Raw genomic sequence first — 15110 nt, forward strand, 5'->3', positions numbered from 1 at the left:
CCTTTCAGATTGCATTCCATATAGAAGAAGTTTAAGATTCCTTTTTTTCCTAGGTCCTTATATTATTTTATTTCTTTGGGATAACATGACAATGTTATCTAATTTCAAGTTTTGTAAAGATTATGCTATGTAAAGGCCTTTCTAAGGTGAAGATTTAATACACTGATGTCAAACTAACCTTTAATTCTATGAATTGCATGTATTGTTACACTTGTATTTTGTAATCAACTTTTTAATAACTGTTTTTATATTTCTTGCATCAGAAGAATGAAAAATATGGAATACTTCACAAATTTTCATATCATCCTTGTGCAAGTGCCATGTTAATCTCTGTGGTATTGTAATTTGGGTAGACCTGCTGCTGAAGCATGTAGTACCCTCTAAATTTAAGTACTTAATGATGCAATCTTTATACAGGCATATATCCATGGTTGCCTATTTGTAACAAGGAACCCTTATTGTTCCTTAAAATGCGATTGATCTTGTTTCTCTAAAATTCTGTGTATAGTGGAAAAGCTTATATCATTTGGTCGATTGCTTATATTTACAATTTTTTTGTCAATGACTATTTTGTCGTTTTCATTTTAAATTTGATCATACTTTGAAGACTTTAAAGCTAAGACCAAAGGTGATGGCTTTTCAAGTACTTATTTATCAACTGAGTTAGCTTTGTAGAGCTAATGGGTTCAAACTAAGCCTTGTTTGAGAGCTACTTCTAAACTTCCGCAGCTTAAACTTTCCCAAATGAGGTCTTGCTGGGACAAATGTCTACCTGAACCTTTACCCTTCTTCCTTGTAGGAACAGACCAACCAGAATATCTTACCCTGACAGCATAGATTGTCTTACTGGAACAAAACTAATCTTAGTTACAAGGGATCATAGAGAGATTAACAGTTCAGACCAAATTGTTCAGAATGGAAGGTATTTTATCAAAATATAATTGTTTATTATACCTATCATTTCAAAAGTAGCTAAAGCCAAGAAGGTGAAAAAATTTTCATACGCATGATTACCTACTGTCCTGGCCTGTCTATCATCCAACCAAGCAGGAACTTACACTACTGACTCTCTATCACCAAATATTTCCATAGCTCCTGGAAAAGTCCATATGTTTCTCCTCGATATTAGGCCTTAAATTGGTAATGTTTTAATCACAGTGTTTCCTCTTGCCTCTAGGCTGTAAATCTACAAATGGTAAAGCTTGAAGTCTAACTCTACCAAACACTGAGGTAGAGATAATGGAATAATACTTTAAAACAGAGTTGCCTTTGATTCCCTAACCACAACACAACAATGCAAAACAATTTTTATATTATATATACTTATATATTTTATATTTATAAATATAAAATATGTGCTGATTTTAAATTTCACACAGTGAATCTTACTAGAATTGATAATTTGACAAATATATTGACATTTATTCCAATAAATAGAATGGAATATAAATAATTAGATTTAGGATATATATTAGAATATAAAAAGTATTAATGCAATATCTTCGGTATAAACTTGTGATACGTTCTAAGTGTTCGTGATCTTCTGAATTCACATGGTAAAATAACAGTATTGTTTTCTGCTAATCTATAACGGATTTTACTCTGATGCTCTGTTTATTGTTTTAACTCGCTGGTCCCAAAGTGTTTTTCTCCATATTTCTGAAACGTTCTTACTGATTATACCCAAATTTTGCTGATATGATGTCTAAAAGCTATTATTCTTTTGAAGGACCCACGGATCCGAGGATACCAGTTCCCAGTTATCTGTATCATCAGAAAACAAGGGCAAGACTTCTCACATAGGCCCATGCAACATGCCAACAGAAAATAATTGAAGACATCTCAATTTCTCATTTCCTATAATATTTCAGGACCCCAATTCCTTACAAGAAGTAGCAGAATTTAATTGTGAAATGGAAGGCAAGTTAAAATGAAAGATGAGACCACAAAATCAGAGAGAAAGTACTGTAATTCAAACTTTCAATTTACAGATGACCAGCCCATATGAGTGAACAAAATTACAAATGAACAAGATTATTTTTAATACCCCTCTCCTAATGATTAATGAAAGATTTCAGTGCAGCCAAAAATAGTTTCTGTAATGTTAGATCCATAAGTGGCCTACCAAACTAGGAATACTTGATTTAGAGGTCAAATATAATTTAGAAAAACATTAATTGATAATATCCTTAGTGCTTCAAAACACTGGTACTTCAGTAAAACTAGGTTCTGTAGTATAAAAAAATGTTGTCATTCTCAAACCAAAGATAACCTATATTTAATCTCCTGAAAGTATATTCATTTTCAAATAAACTATTTAAAATCACATTTGCCAAAATAACACTTTACAAGTAGATGATAGTGACATTACAAGGTTTTCAAGTGTAGGGAGCTAGTTACAATAGAGTTGATTTACGTACCCAGCACCAATAGCAAACAAGTTCAACCATTCATCAAAATGTAGAAATAGTACTCCCCACCATTTGTGTTGTTCAGTAGGTGCCTTCCAGAAATGTGTTAAATAGATCAGCCTCCCATATTTCAAACCCAAATATTAGCTAATGAAGTAAATTTTTATCACATAAGAAAGTACATTTTAAAAAGTGACTAATAGTTGCCTTATCATGTGTTGTTTTATATTTTCCCTATCTGTCTAACATAGTAAGAAATATGACTTTAAGTTTTGAATATGGATACTGATGAGAGATGTGACAAAAATAAAATCTGTCTTTTATTTCTGTCATATTCCTCTAAGTAGTAAATTTTAGTTTTCTTCTTTTTCCAAAACTTATAGGTAGTAGAAAAAATTATCCTATGTAAAATAAAATAATCATACACCATTGTACAAAGCCATTTATAATAACTGGTAGTTAGAAATAAATTCTAAGCCATTTTTAAATTTTCTTGTTGACTAAAGATTAATCTTCCAAATGAACGCGAATAAAATCATGTCTAAGTGCTTCACATCTCCAGTCTGCAAATTGCTATTGCAGATGAATGAATTATGGAAATATAAGCTGACATCAGTTCAAGTATATGTGGGAGTGAAACTCCATGGAATGTATATAAACTTTTCAAAGTATTAACAGGCACTTTAACAGAATGACTATCAGGAAATTGAAACCAGAGAGGAACAATAGTAAAAAAATAGAATGAATGAAAAATGGAACAAGGGGCAAGTACAGCTAGAATACTCAATGTACATATATAATGAAGGAAGTGCTAAACCTGAACTCAATCTTGGAGAAAGAGTTGGTTGACATTGATAGAAGGAGTGATTCTGATCCAGGAGCATTAGACAATTTGATGGACATATTTAATTGTAAAACACTTGCACAACCTTTTGAAATTCAGTTAAAAAAAACAACAAACAAAAACACACAAAAATGACAACCAAACAGCAATCTCTAGAGAGTATGAATATGACCTCTCAAAATTTTAAGCAGTTAATGAAGGGCAGTCTTTGGAAAAGCAAACAAACTGTTCAAAGAGGGCAGTTTGGGGTAGGGAAGGATTTTGACTAGATTTAAAAAGATTGTCTAAGGTTATAAATCACCTATATATTCTGCAAATATTTTCTTCTGCGAGTGCTCTTTGTCTGAACTGGATACTCCAGTCCTGAGTCACACTTGATAGCTTGTGAAGACAGAATGGAAGAAACAAGATCAAAAACCTATTCCTCCACTGGAGAGAAAACAGTCCTCTCTGTTTTCTCTCAATCTCCTCACTACTCCATTTTCATACTTTTAATAACGTCAAGTGATTTTGAATTATATCTTTCCTTCTTTGTTCTCACAAAGTAATTGTTCAAAATAATTCATTAAATATTATTTGCCATTATTTTCTATCATGCTGTTTACTTATTCAAGCGAGTCCATTAAACTTCCCCTTTTCATTTGGTTGCCACGAAAATCCAACAACTATGTTAATGAGGACCAACGCTAATGCAAAACTTTGTCTCCAAAAATCCAGTCAAAGAACCTATAATCACAAATATTTAGCTATAATTTTTTCTTTTTCCTTTTACCTTGAAATCTTCTTGTGTCTAAAGTGCCGACAAAAATAAATATTCCAACACATTTTGGTTCAATCACTTGTAACCTCAAAGATATTTTGCTAACAAGATGCTTGGAAACCTAAGAATACTCTACTTTTATCTTCTCTCATAAAACTTTTATCTTCTCTCTTAAGAATCTCCTTAGATACAATATCAGGAACAATGAAGTTATTCTTTGCAAAATTATTTCAATAGGTTATTTTCCTCTTGGTCTTGTATTTGCTCAACAAGATGTATGGAGAAGAAGAGAGTTAAATCACCAATTCCTTGGATGATATTGTCTGTTACAAAGGACAATACTTCTATGTCCTACTTCTATGTCCTCTTCTTAGCTCTTGCCTGATTTCCAATTAATCACAGGTTCCTGGCTTCAATTCTAGTGAAGCTGAAGCACTATAATGCGTCCCCAATGCTACATCTTCATGGTTTCTCTTTGAAAATTCTTTTATTTGGAGGTGGAATTTATTTTCATGTCTTCATTCAATTTGTTCTGCATTATACTCAGCCAAATAAGCTCAGTAAAATCACGTTAGGTAGCAAAAACATTAACACAATCTATATCACTATATAAAAAAGTTTTGGCCCCCTCCACTGCTGAAATCAAAACGCTTAGCTAGGGCTTCTAATAACGTGTTTTCTTACCTTTTCTATTTGCTCAATTCTTTTCTGATCCCCAAACTTTTTGGCTTATGTAATAAAAGAAGTATTCACTATCTCATGTTAATAAGGATATTATATTTTTGAGCTACTTAGAAATGTGAAATCACTGGTTTGAAGTATCCAATCAGATTTTTTTCTGTGTTTCAGTGCTTCACATGCAGACATTGTGGAAAGTATTAAAACAGAGAAGTGTAAACTCAATACGTTCTTTCATTGTGGAGGACACTTTCTCCCTAAATATTTTGACCCAAATAATCTTTTTAAGAGAATTACTGTTTAGTAATTAAAGGTCAATTCACAAATTTTGATGTCTTATATTTTAAAAAAAAACTTTGAATTTAAATTCCACTAAAACCTTGTTTCACACAGTAAGTGTATATTTCCTGGGTAAGGACAATTCTCATGGGAACCTACAGGATTTACAGCAAGGTTTGTGAGGTTTGTTTGTTTACTGTGAAAATGAGCCACCTTACCCACATTGCTCCCTCTCAGCTAAGTCTCCATGGATTTCTTTGCATGAAAGCCTATTTTCCCAGGCAATTTTAAAATTTCTTAATAGGCTAAGTTAAAAGTTAGAAAAATTAAAATTTACCTGTCTTAATTTTAAAACACTTTTGAAATTCTTTTATCAGAATCGCAAATTTACCAATCCTAATTCCACGTTTACCATCAAAAACAGTTAACATGTTGTTTTCAAGATATAGTATCCATGAAACCATTATTTTCCAGTGGCTTTGTTATGCATATATATGAACATATAAGCTGATGCTGAGCAAAATGAACTCCAAGATATGGAAAGAGATATTTATTTGCAGTTGTTGTTTTTAATGTACTATGTGATTTCTATTTTCCTTGGGTTTTTCCCCTATAGTATAACTCCTACTGTGTTTGATTTTGGTACATTTTGTGTATACATTTACCTTAATTAGGGAAGGGAAGAGAAACAACAAAATGGCAAGATAAAGGACAAAAAGCAAACCAATGCATTAGAAATACTCAGAAGACAATATGTTGGAAATGTACATTACAACTTGTGAGGGGTTTGGGTGTGAAGGAAAAATGTGAGAAAAAATGAGAGAGGGCATAACAAGTTTGAAAAGTTATGCATTCACTGCCTTACAATTGCTAACCCACTGCACATCACTTTCACATTAAAATTAAATTTAAAAAATAAGCTGTATGAAATAAAATTTCATTGTATTGGTATAGTAAATATTATTCTTTATGTAGTAACTTTTTAAAAATTCAGTAATATTTGGCATATAATTTGAATTAATTACCCCTTCTTTATCAGAGGGCCATCAACTTGAATGTTAACCAACTAGATAATTTTTTCACAATATACTTGCCAATATTTTCAAAAAAGAATAAATTAGTACTTTCTCATACTAAAACCGAAAACCATTTAATTCTATAGAAACCCATAACTTTTAAAAGTAAATTAGTTGTTAAGAGGACAAAATATGTGCGTTCTTCAAAATTCCTATGACTAATAACTACTCACTTTCAAATTCTCAACATTCCATACCTGAGAGATTCAAAATAGTACCTGTTTGCATGTTATGTAATTCTGCAATAGATGCATTTTCCAATGGGGTGTTACAGATTGAGAAGTGAACAGAAAAATAGCCACATTCTGGTATAGGATAAAACTATAAAGCATCGGTTATAATTAATTCTTCAAGAGTAAGCAATTTATCAGATTAAGCTATTATTTCTATGACCATCAATCCCAAATTTATGCCATAAAGTCATCCTAGACCAACAGTTTCCAACTTGTAGGGTGAACCTCAAAATTCCCTTAATTCACATCACAAATAGCTTATCTTTATTGGGGAAAATATTACACCTTGCTAATGTGATGCCCTCCGTGTTCTGGAAAGAACACCACAACATACTGGGTTGCATCATTTTTCCTCCACTGGTATTCTTGCAAATATTATTTATATTTATACTTTTTTACTATCATAGATATTCAGGATGCTAAGATTGGAAGATTACAGTTCAAAGCCCATCCAGGCAGGAAGGATCCCTAGATTCTTATCTCCAATAAACTTCTCAGCAAAAGCCAGACACAAGTGGTACTGAGGTTGAAGTGGTAAGGCACAAGCCTTGAGCTTAACAGGCTCAGAGACAGTGTCCAGGTCCAGAGTTCAAGCCCTATGACAAAGCAATAAAACAAAAAAAAAATAAAAACAAACCCAAATCCTAGCATTTTTCTCACTGTATACAGAGGCACGTGATTAAGGAAATTGCTTCCTGTGTTACATACAGGTAGAAGAAAGAAGATGTCACACAATTATTCTCTTCATACTATGTTATATTAAAGCCTCAAAAATTGCTTTTTCTAAATTTATAAATTAATATCATCAATTTCTTGGCAACTCGGTCTAAATTATTCACATTATCATTTTCTACATGAACAGTTAGAATTATTTATTAACTGACTTCTACTTATAACTCACTTGAAACAATATGCTAGGTAAATAGAATGAAAGAAACATCTGTAAATTTGTCAATTAAACCCTCTACCTAAAAAGAATTTTGTAGTATCCTATAGAATATGAAATTACAAACGAAACCAAAATATTTTTTGAAGTCTAAACTCCAATTTAGCAAGATCTATAAAGACCTACATTAGGTGATCTTTGCTATTGCTCCAGGCTTAAGCTTTTGTAATCCTTCATCCTTTCCTTGGAATCTAACAGAATGATGATTACTTACTTTTGCAAATTTTGGATGGGAATCATGAACCAATTTGCATCTAGGAATGTTCTGTAATGAAGAGCGCATTTAAAACACAACTGTGGAGGGGCTGGGAAGGTGGCTTAGTGGTAGAGCACTTGCCTCGAATGCATGAGGCCCTGGGTTCAATTCCTCAGCACAACATAAGCAAAAAGAAAAAATGCTGGAAGTGGCGCTGTTGCTCAAGTGGTAGAGCGCTAGCCTTGAGCTGAAGAGATGAGGCACAGTGCCCAGGCCCAGAGTTCAGGCCCCACAACCGGAACCAAAAAAAATTTTTTTTAAAAGAGTTTAAAAAAATAAAACACAATTGGGGATTCTATACCAGTTGTATTTCAATAGAAAACTTGGCTTTTCAAAACATAATGAAAAAATTAGTCCAAATTTCCAACTGTGTATTCCATTCTTGTTTGGTTTGTTTTATTAAGACAAAATTATACTACCTGGTCCAGGGAAGGTATCAGTAGTAATTCCAGTCTCTAATCTCCTGTCAGTTTGAGTGCTAGAATTCAAGGCTTGTATCACATTGCCCCACCATAGTTTCTTGGTTTATTTATTTATCTGTTTGTTTGTTTATTTATTTTTGGGTCCGGTAATGGGGCCTGAAATTTGGGCCTTGATGCTGTCCCTCAGCTCTTCAGCTCAAGGCTAGTGCTCTACCACTTGAGCCACAGAGCCACTTCTGGCTTTTTTCTTTTTGCTTATGTGGTGCTGAGGAATCAAACCCAGGGCTTCATGCATGCGAGGCAAGCACTCTACCACTGAGCCACCTTCCCAGCCCCTTCTTGGTTTATTTAATCTAGATACAGACTATCAATTCTGAACTTCACCAGTGATATTATCCACTAGACTTTTCAGACTGTTCATGCACTATTTTCAAAGATGTTCTAACATTTGACACAGGGTATGAACATTTTCAAATGCACCTGCCAGGTCTCTGATTCATTCCTCCATGGATCCTATCCCTTTAATATTGATTACTTGACTCTCTTACTATCTCTGGTCCCTACTTATGTAATATTCTCAAACTTTTTTGAAGAAAGTTCACTTTAGGATTTTCTAATTTTAAAAATTATCACTTGATTCTAGTCTCACTCAGGACATACTTTCTATTGTTTTCTAACTTTTCTACGTATTCTGAGAGTTGCTTCATTTGTGTATGTGTGTGTGCACATATAAGTGCCTCTGTGTGTATGTGTATGTTTATATGTATGTATGCAAAAGCCTCAAGCTCTTATTCATCATTCTTGCTCATGACTGTTATTCCATCACCTGAGCCATTCTTCCAATCTAGCTTTTGGCTGGTTAATTATAGATAGTGTCTCAAACACTGTTCTGCCCAGGCTGGATGCAATTTGAACTTCCCAGACTCCTTTACATACTTAGGTTTCATTTATCCAGTAGAAACAACTTTTAAACTACAAACATTTTTGTGAGTGTAAAGTCTAAGTTGTAGCCCAGATTTTTAACTCAAGAATTCATATAAAGATAGATGAATATACACAATACATATGCTGAATGTACACTGTTAGAAATGTGATCCTAAGCTGGGTGGTGGTGAGATCTGAGTATTGGGGTTCAAATCCAGCCCAGGTAGGAAAGTCCAGGAGACTCTTTTCTCCAATTTACTGCAAGAAAACTGGAAGCCTCACTGTGGCTATAGTGGTAGAGCATTAGCCTTGAGCGGAATAGCAGAGGGACAGTGCCCAGGCCCAGAATTCAAGTGCCAAGACCACCACCAACAAAAAATATATAAGTAAAGGAAAGAAAAAAATGTGATCTTATCCACCAGTTGATGGCTAGTATAATCCCTACTCTCTCAAGATGGAATTTTTTCCTTATTAAATCCATGCTCTTATATCTGACTTGCATTGGAAACAGAATTATTCTTCCATTCTAATTTCTACAAAGTTGTGTCATTAGCAAGCGTGATTAGGAAGGGAGTGGCCTCATACTTTGTGTTCCACGTAGGAGTAATGCTTTCTCTATATCACTCTCATAAATCTACATACTGGACTTGGCTTTATTGTTTCAATGTGGTCTTATTTGTAGAGTCTTCTATAGTGTATTGAACCCTTATACTTAAACACAGAATTTCTCTTTCTCTTATTATTGCTATAGTTAACACGAGTTAACAAATTCATGTACACTTGGGAAATAATGTGCAGCACATATACTCACAAAAAATGATCTAGGAACCTTCTTCCTCTTTAAAATTCGCCTCAATTTACAGAGAATTTACAAAGTTTGAATTCAATATACTCATGCATAATGTATTTATAAAAAATATAAATTTTATATTTTCTCTTTACTAAGTTGTCTGTGAAACACGTGTTACATCAGGTCCAAATGTGTTCTTGTGTTATTTCGGTGAAGCCAGAAATCATTCATTATACCTCAAGCAGCACCATAGATTGTTCCTGGAAGTAACTGTTACTGGATATGGAAACTGGTCCCAGTAGAGGAATGGAACATAGAGGATTGACAAAGTTCAAGTTAACTTGTGCTTTCCTTTTTACTGTAAAAGAAGAGAATCCGAAGGCTTGAAGGAAACTCTGTCCCTGACTTTTTCTAGTGTGTTTTTACTTATATATAATTTTTCTGTAAACTTGTAGTTGAGAGTATTACAAAAAGATAAAATGTGCCATTTGATGGCCAGCATAGAACAAAAAGAAATAACGTTGTTTTAAATATGTTCTTCTGCTGGGGCTGGGAAGTTGGCTCTGTGGTAGAGCACTTGCCTTGCATGCCTGAGGCCCTGGGTTAGGTTCCTCAGCACCACATAAGCAAAAATAAGCCAGAAGTGGTGCTGTGGCTCAAGTGGTAGAGCGCTAGCCTTGAGTTGAAGAGCTGAGGTAAAGCGCCCAGGCCCAGAGTTCAGGCCCAAGACTGGACCCCCAAAAAATTCTACTGCTATAGTGTTTTTTGCATGGATATTTCACCCCTGAGATGATTCTTTTGTTGCAGAAGTCAGTTATGAATTACTTTAGTTTAGTCCTGAGTTCTCCAGAGCAGTAAGGATTCCAAAAAAAGCATCCAGTGTATATGATCAGCAAAAGGAGCCACTTCTCAGACCAATACGCCTTTAAGGAGGGTCCCAATGAAATATCTGGTTTTTTGTTTGCTTTTGTGTTTAGCTTGTGTTGGTTCTGGGGCTTGAACCTAGAGGCTGAACCCTGTCCCTGAACAGTTTTCTTTCCTGCTCACCTACCCCCAAAGCTAGTACTCTACTGCTTGAACCAAAATTCCACTTCTGGCTTTTTTGCTGTGTAATTACAAATAAGAGTTTGACAGAATCTCCTACCTGGTTTGGCTTTAAACTAAGGTAGTAAGAAAGCCAAGTGACATCAACTGTATAAACTTCTCTTTTCAAATGAGAAATATTAGATGTTTATTGTAAAGCTAATATTTTACAATTTTTTTCTTTATTATTGTGAGCATACCGTACAGAGGAGTTACAATTACATGGGCAAGATAACGAGTACATTTCTTATCAATCATTGTTGCCTCCTCTTTGTTTCCCCTTCCCATCCCTTCCCATATTCCCCCCTCCCCATACCCGATCCTCCCGCCCACCAACGTTGTAAAGTTCGTTTTTCAACATAACGACTTGTACATCTCATTGTTGAAATGGGTCCACCTGTATCCCTAGTTAAATGATTTGTTTTTAGAGCATATGTCCAGAAAAGAATCCAAAACATAACTCAGCAAAAGTAGGTGCACTGAATCATTTTGGAATTTTTTTGTTTGGGAAGATTATTGAACTTGTCATTCCTTTTGGGGAAACTTAAAGTTATATTTCACCTTTTTTGTTGGTTGTGGGGCTTGAACTCGGATCCTGGGTGCTAAGCTAGAGCACCACCTCCGGGTTTCTGGTGGTTAATTGAAGGTTAGGGTCTCGTGGACTTTCCTGACCAGGCTGGCTTTGAACCACAATCTTCTGGTCTCAACCTCCTGAGTAGCTAGGATTACAGGAGTAAACCAACTCCTGCTCATATTTGCATTTATGTGTACTGAATGACACTGTGTAGACAAAGAATGGAAATTTTAACCAAATGATATTGCAGCATTTCAGAAAAATTGAAGTAGCAATAAATATGTCCTCTTTTCCATTTTGTTACGTTAATGACTGATGATTTTTGGGACCCTTTCATTAGCATCCTCTGCCATCTGTATAGGTGTATTTAGTATCAGGAAATGTTCATAGAGAAATATAGAAAGAATAAGATTTTTAGAAAGCAAAGGAGATAAGGTATGAAAGAATAGCATAGAAGGAGATACATTTATCACACAGAGATTAAGAGCTAGCCTAAGAGATTTAGAATGCTAAAGGCAATGAGGAACAGCCTAGCTGACAACTAGTTCTACAATAACCAAAAATGGTTCTCAAGAACAGTTTCTGGTATACCTTAATTACTATCATTTATTCCTTCTATCTGGAGTTATATATTCCTTATTTTCTTTCACAACTATTAATTAGCCTCTGCATTTTTGGTGCCATAATTGACCAAAAAGATTTCAAAATCACACATAGCCTACCATTCTCTTTGTGATTAGCAGTGACGACACAAATCCAGGAATGGTTGAATTTCCAGAATTAAACGTTACCTGACATCTAAGCACATCCCTGGCATTAATTGCTGTGACTTAATGAACAAGACTTTTTTCAACACAGTATCCTAATATAAGTAAAGTACATGAATTAGGAACTGTTGTCAGGTGTCAGTATGGAAGGAGCAATTATATATTCCAAGTGTGGTTTATTTATTTTGCATTTACTAACTGAATGTTTTTGTTTTGTTTTGATTTGATTTGTTTTTGTTCTTTTTGCCAGTCGAGGGGCATAAACTCAGGGGTAGGGAATATTCCTGAGCTTTTTTTTTCTTGCTCAATGCTAACTCTCTATCATTTGAGGCACAACACCACTTCCAGTGGTTTTGTGTGTGTGTGTGTGTAACTAAGGAATTGAACCCAGGGTTTCATGGATGCTAGGAAATCACCGTACCATGAAGCCACATTAACAGAGCCCTAAATAACTTTCTTAAGATTGCATTACATTTTCATTCTGTAACTACGTATCATAATTTTGGTTAGGTGCTAGAAAATGATGTAGAAAGCAATACAATACAATAAGTCTAGTAAGGCTGGATGGACAATGAATAACTGTTACGGTCTAGCCAGATAACAGAAGGGCTTATCTCATGGAGCTGTTTCAACAAGCTGAGGCGAGAGCTCCTGACCCACAGCCAACCTCCAGAATGAGAGGACCAACCTTGGGTTCCAGCCACATGGGGATGCTGGGCCCCCTCCTCCAGCACCCATGTGACCAGTTCTTGTGAAAGAGAGAGAGAGAAAAGTCAGAATTACAATTAAGTCTGGTGCCAGTGGCTCAGAATTCTAATCCTAACTACACAGGAACCTGAGATATGAGGATCATGGTTCATAACCAGCCCAGGCAGGAACGTCTGTGAGAATCTTATCTCCAAAGAACCACCAGAAAATCAAAAGTAGTGTTGTGGGTTCAAGTGGTAGAACACTAGCCTTTTGCTGAGGCTTTTGGGAACATCGCCCATGCCTAGAGTTCTAGCTCCACGACTGACAAGAAGTGGACTTCCTACCACAAGAAGCAGACTGAATAGCACCCATTGTCCTACGGAGCATGGTAGCAAAGTCAGGCAGAGCTTCCTTTGAAGTTGAAGTCATAAGTAGGTCACCTGGCTTCTCTCTGCCTTGGAATCTCCAGCTGCAAAACTCAACACAGTGAATGATCCGCTTCCTCATGGGGATAGGGTAATGATGAGAGAGAGCCATGTTTGTTTCATAATCCCACATCTGTTGCACAATTAATAACAGGCCCCGCCTGAGCCCTTTCCTGCTATCTTCCTGTCATTTCCTCACAGAATTGCCGAGAACCTTATCTGAAGACTACTCCCTCTGTTCCTAGCCATGCTCCAGAGATCCCTCTGTATAAATCCCTTGTTTCCTCACAATTGTCCTGTGAGGAGAATGAGGTCTGATTGTTACGAACCTACCCAGAGCTTCACCTGTGGTCAAGAATCGTCTCCTGTGATTTTTCTGCCTGCTCAAACTGACTTAAGAAACCATTCAAGCCACAGGAAAATCAAACACAAGTAGACTAGAGTCTCCAACAAGAGACAGGTTAAGAACACAAGGAAGATACAGGATCTTCCCATCCCCCACAAAAAAATCAAAGAACTCTTTTTTTGTACCTTTTATAATTTTTTTCTAAAAGTTGTTTTTTAATTTTTAATTTTTTACTTTAATTTTTTTCTTCCTCTCATAATTTTTATTTTAGGGGTATATGTGTGGGTACTTATTTATCTCTTTTCAGAAACATTGAAGTAATACCTTGCATTCTCTCAGGCCACAAGGGTAAAAAATTAAAACTCAACAGGAAAAGCCACCAGAGAAAATCCTGTAACACACTGGAACAACACACTGCTGAATCACGAGTGGGTCATGGAAAAGATCAGAAAAGAAATTCAAATGCTGATAAACACACAAATTACCAGCTCCTTTGGGACACAGCAAAGGCAGTACTCACAAGAAAGTTTACAGCTCTGAGTTCATACATCAACAAATTGGAGAAATCTGAAACCAACCATTTAATGAGACATCTGAGTCTCCTTGAAAAAGAGCAGCAAGATGATCCCCAATCCAGTAGATGGTAAGAAAAAATTAAAATTAAATCATAATTAAATGAATTAGAATCCAAAGAAAATCATAGAATCAACAAAACAAAGATTTGTTACTTCCAAAATATTAACAAAATTGAAAGACTCTTAGCAAATCTTATAAGAAAAAGAAAAGAACACACCCAAATAAATAAACTCAGAGATGAGAATGGAAACATCACCACAGAAACAACCAAGATTCAGAACATTATAAGGGAATACTTCACAAAACTTTATGCTAATAAGTTTGAGAACTTGGCAAAAATGGACCTTTTCCTAGCAAATATTGACATGCCAAAACTAAACCAAGATGAGTTATACCATCTTAACAGGCCCATATCAAGCATTGAAATAGAAACATCAATAACACACCTCCCATCTAAGAAAAGCCCAGGACCAGATGGTTTTACAGCATAATTCTATAAGCCCTTAAAAACACAGCTCACACCAATACTCCTCCAAATCTTCAATGAAATTGAAAGAGAAAGTTCACTACTGAACTCATTCTATGAAGCCATAATAACCCTCATGCCCAAACCAGGCAGGGACACATCACAGAAAAATAACTATAGATCCATTTATTTGATGAACATTGATGCAAAACTTCTCAACAAAATGTTGGCCAATCAAATTCAACAATTCATCCAAAAAATTCTACACCATGATCAAACAGGATTCATTTCAGGGATGCAAAGCTGGGTCAATATACGCAAATCACTTAATATAATTCATCATATCAACAGGAGCAAAGATAAGAAACACCTGGTTATCTCAATAGATGCAGAAAAAGCATTTGACAAGATCCAACGGCCCTTTATGATGATGGTTCTGGAAAAATTAGGAATCCATGGAACTTTGCTCAATACAATAAAGACTATATATGACAAACCTACAGCCAGCATTACACTTAATGGTGAAAAAGTAAAGCCATTTCCTCTTAACTCAGGAACGAGACA

The 15110-nt window shown here is 35.2% G+C and overlaps 1 pseudogene; it reads right to left on the bottom strand.

Annotated features, from left to right (window-relative positions):
* Positions 1-270: 270 nt before the first annotated feature.
* LOC138808668 (U6 spliceosomal RNA) lies at positions 271-370 on the bottom strand (annotated as a pseudogene).
* Positions 371-15110: the final 14740 nt, after the last annotated feature.

Source organism: Dipodomys merriami, unplaced genomic scaffold (assembly GCF_024711535.1).
Source record: "Dipodomys merriami isolate MVZ:Mamm:240054 unplaced genomic scaffold, mDipMer1.0.p SCAF_466, whole genome shotgun sequence".
NCBI lineage: Eukaryota > Metazoa > Chordata > Mammalia > Rodentia > Heteromyidae > Dipodomys > Dipodomys merriami.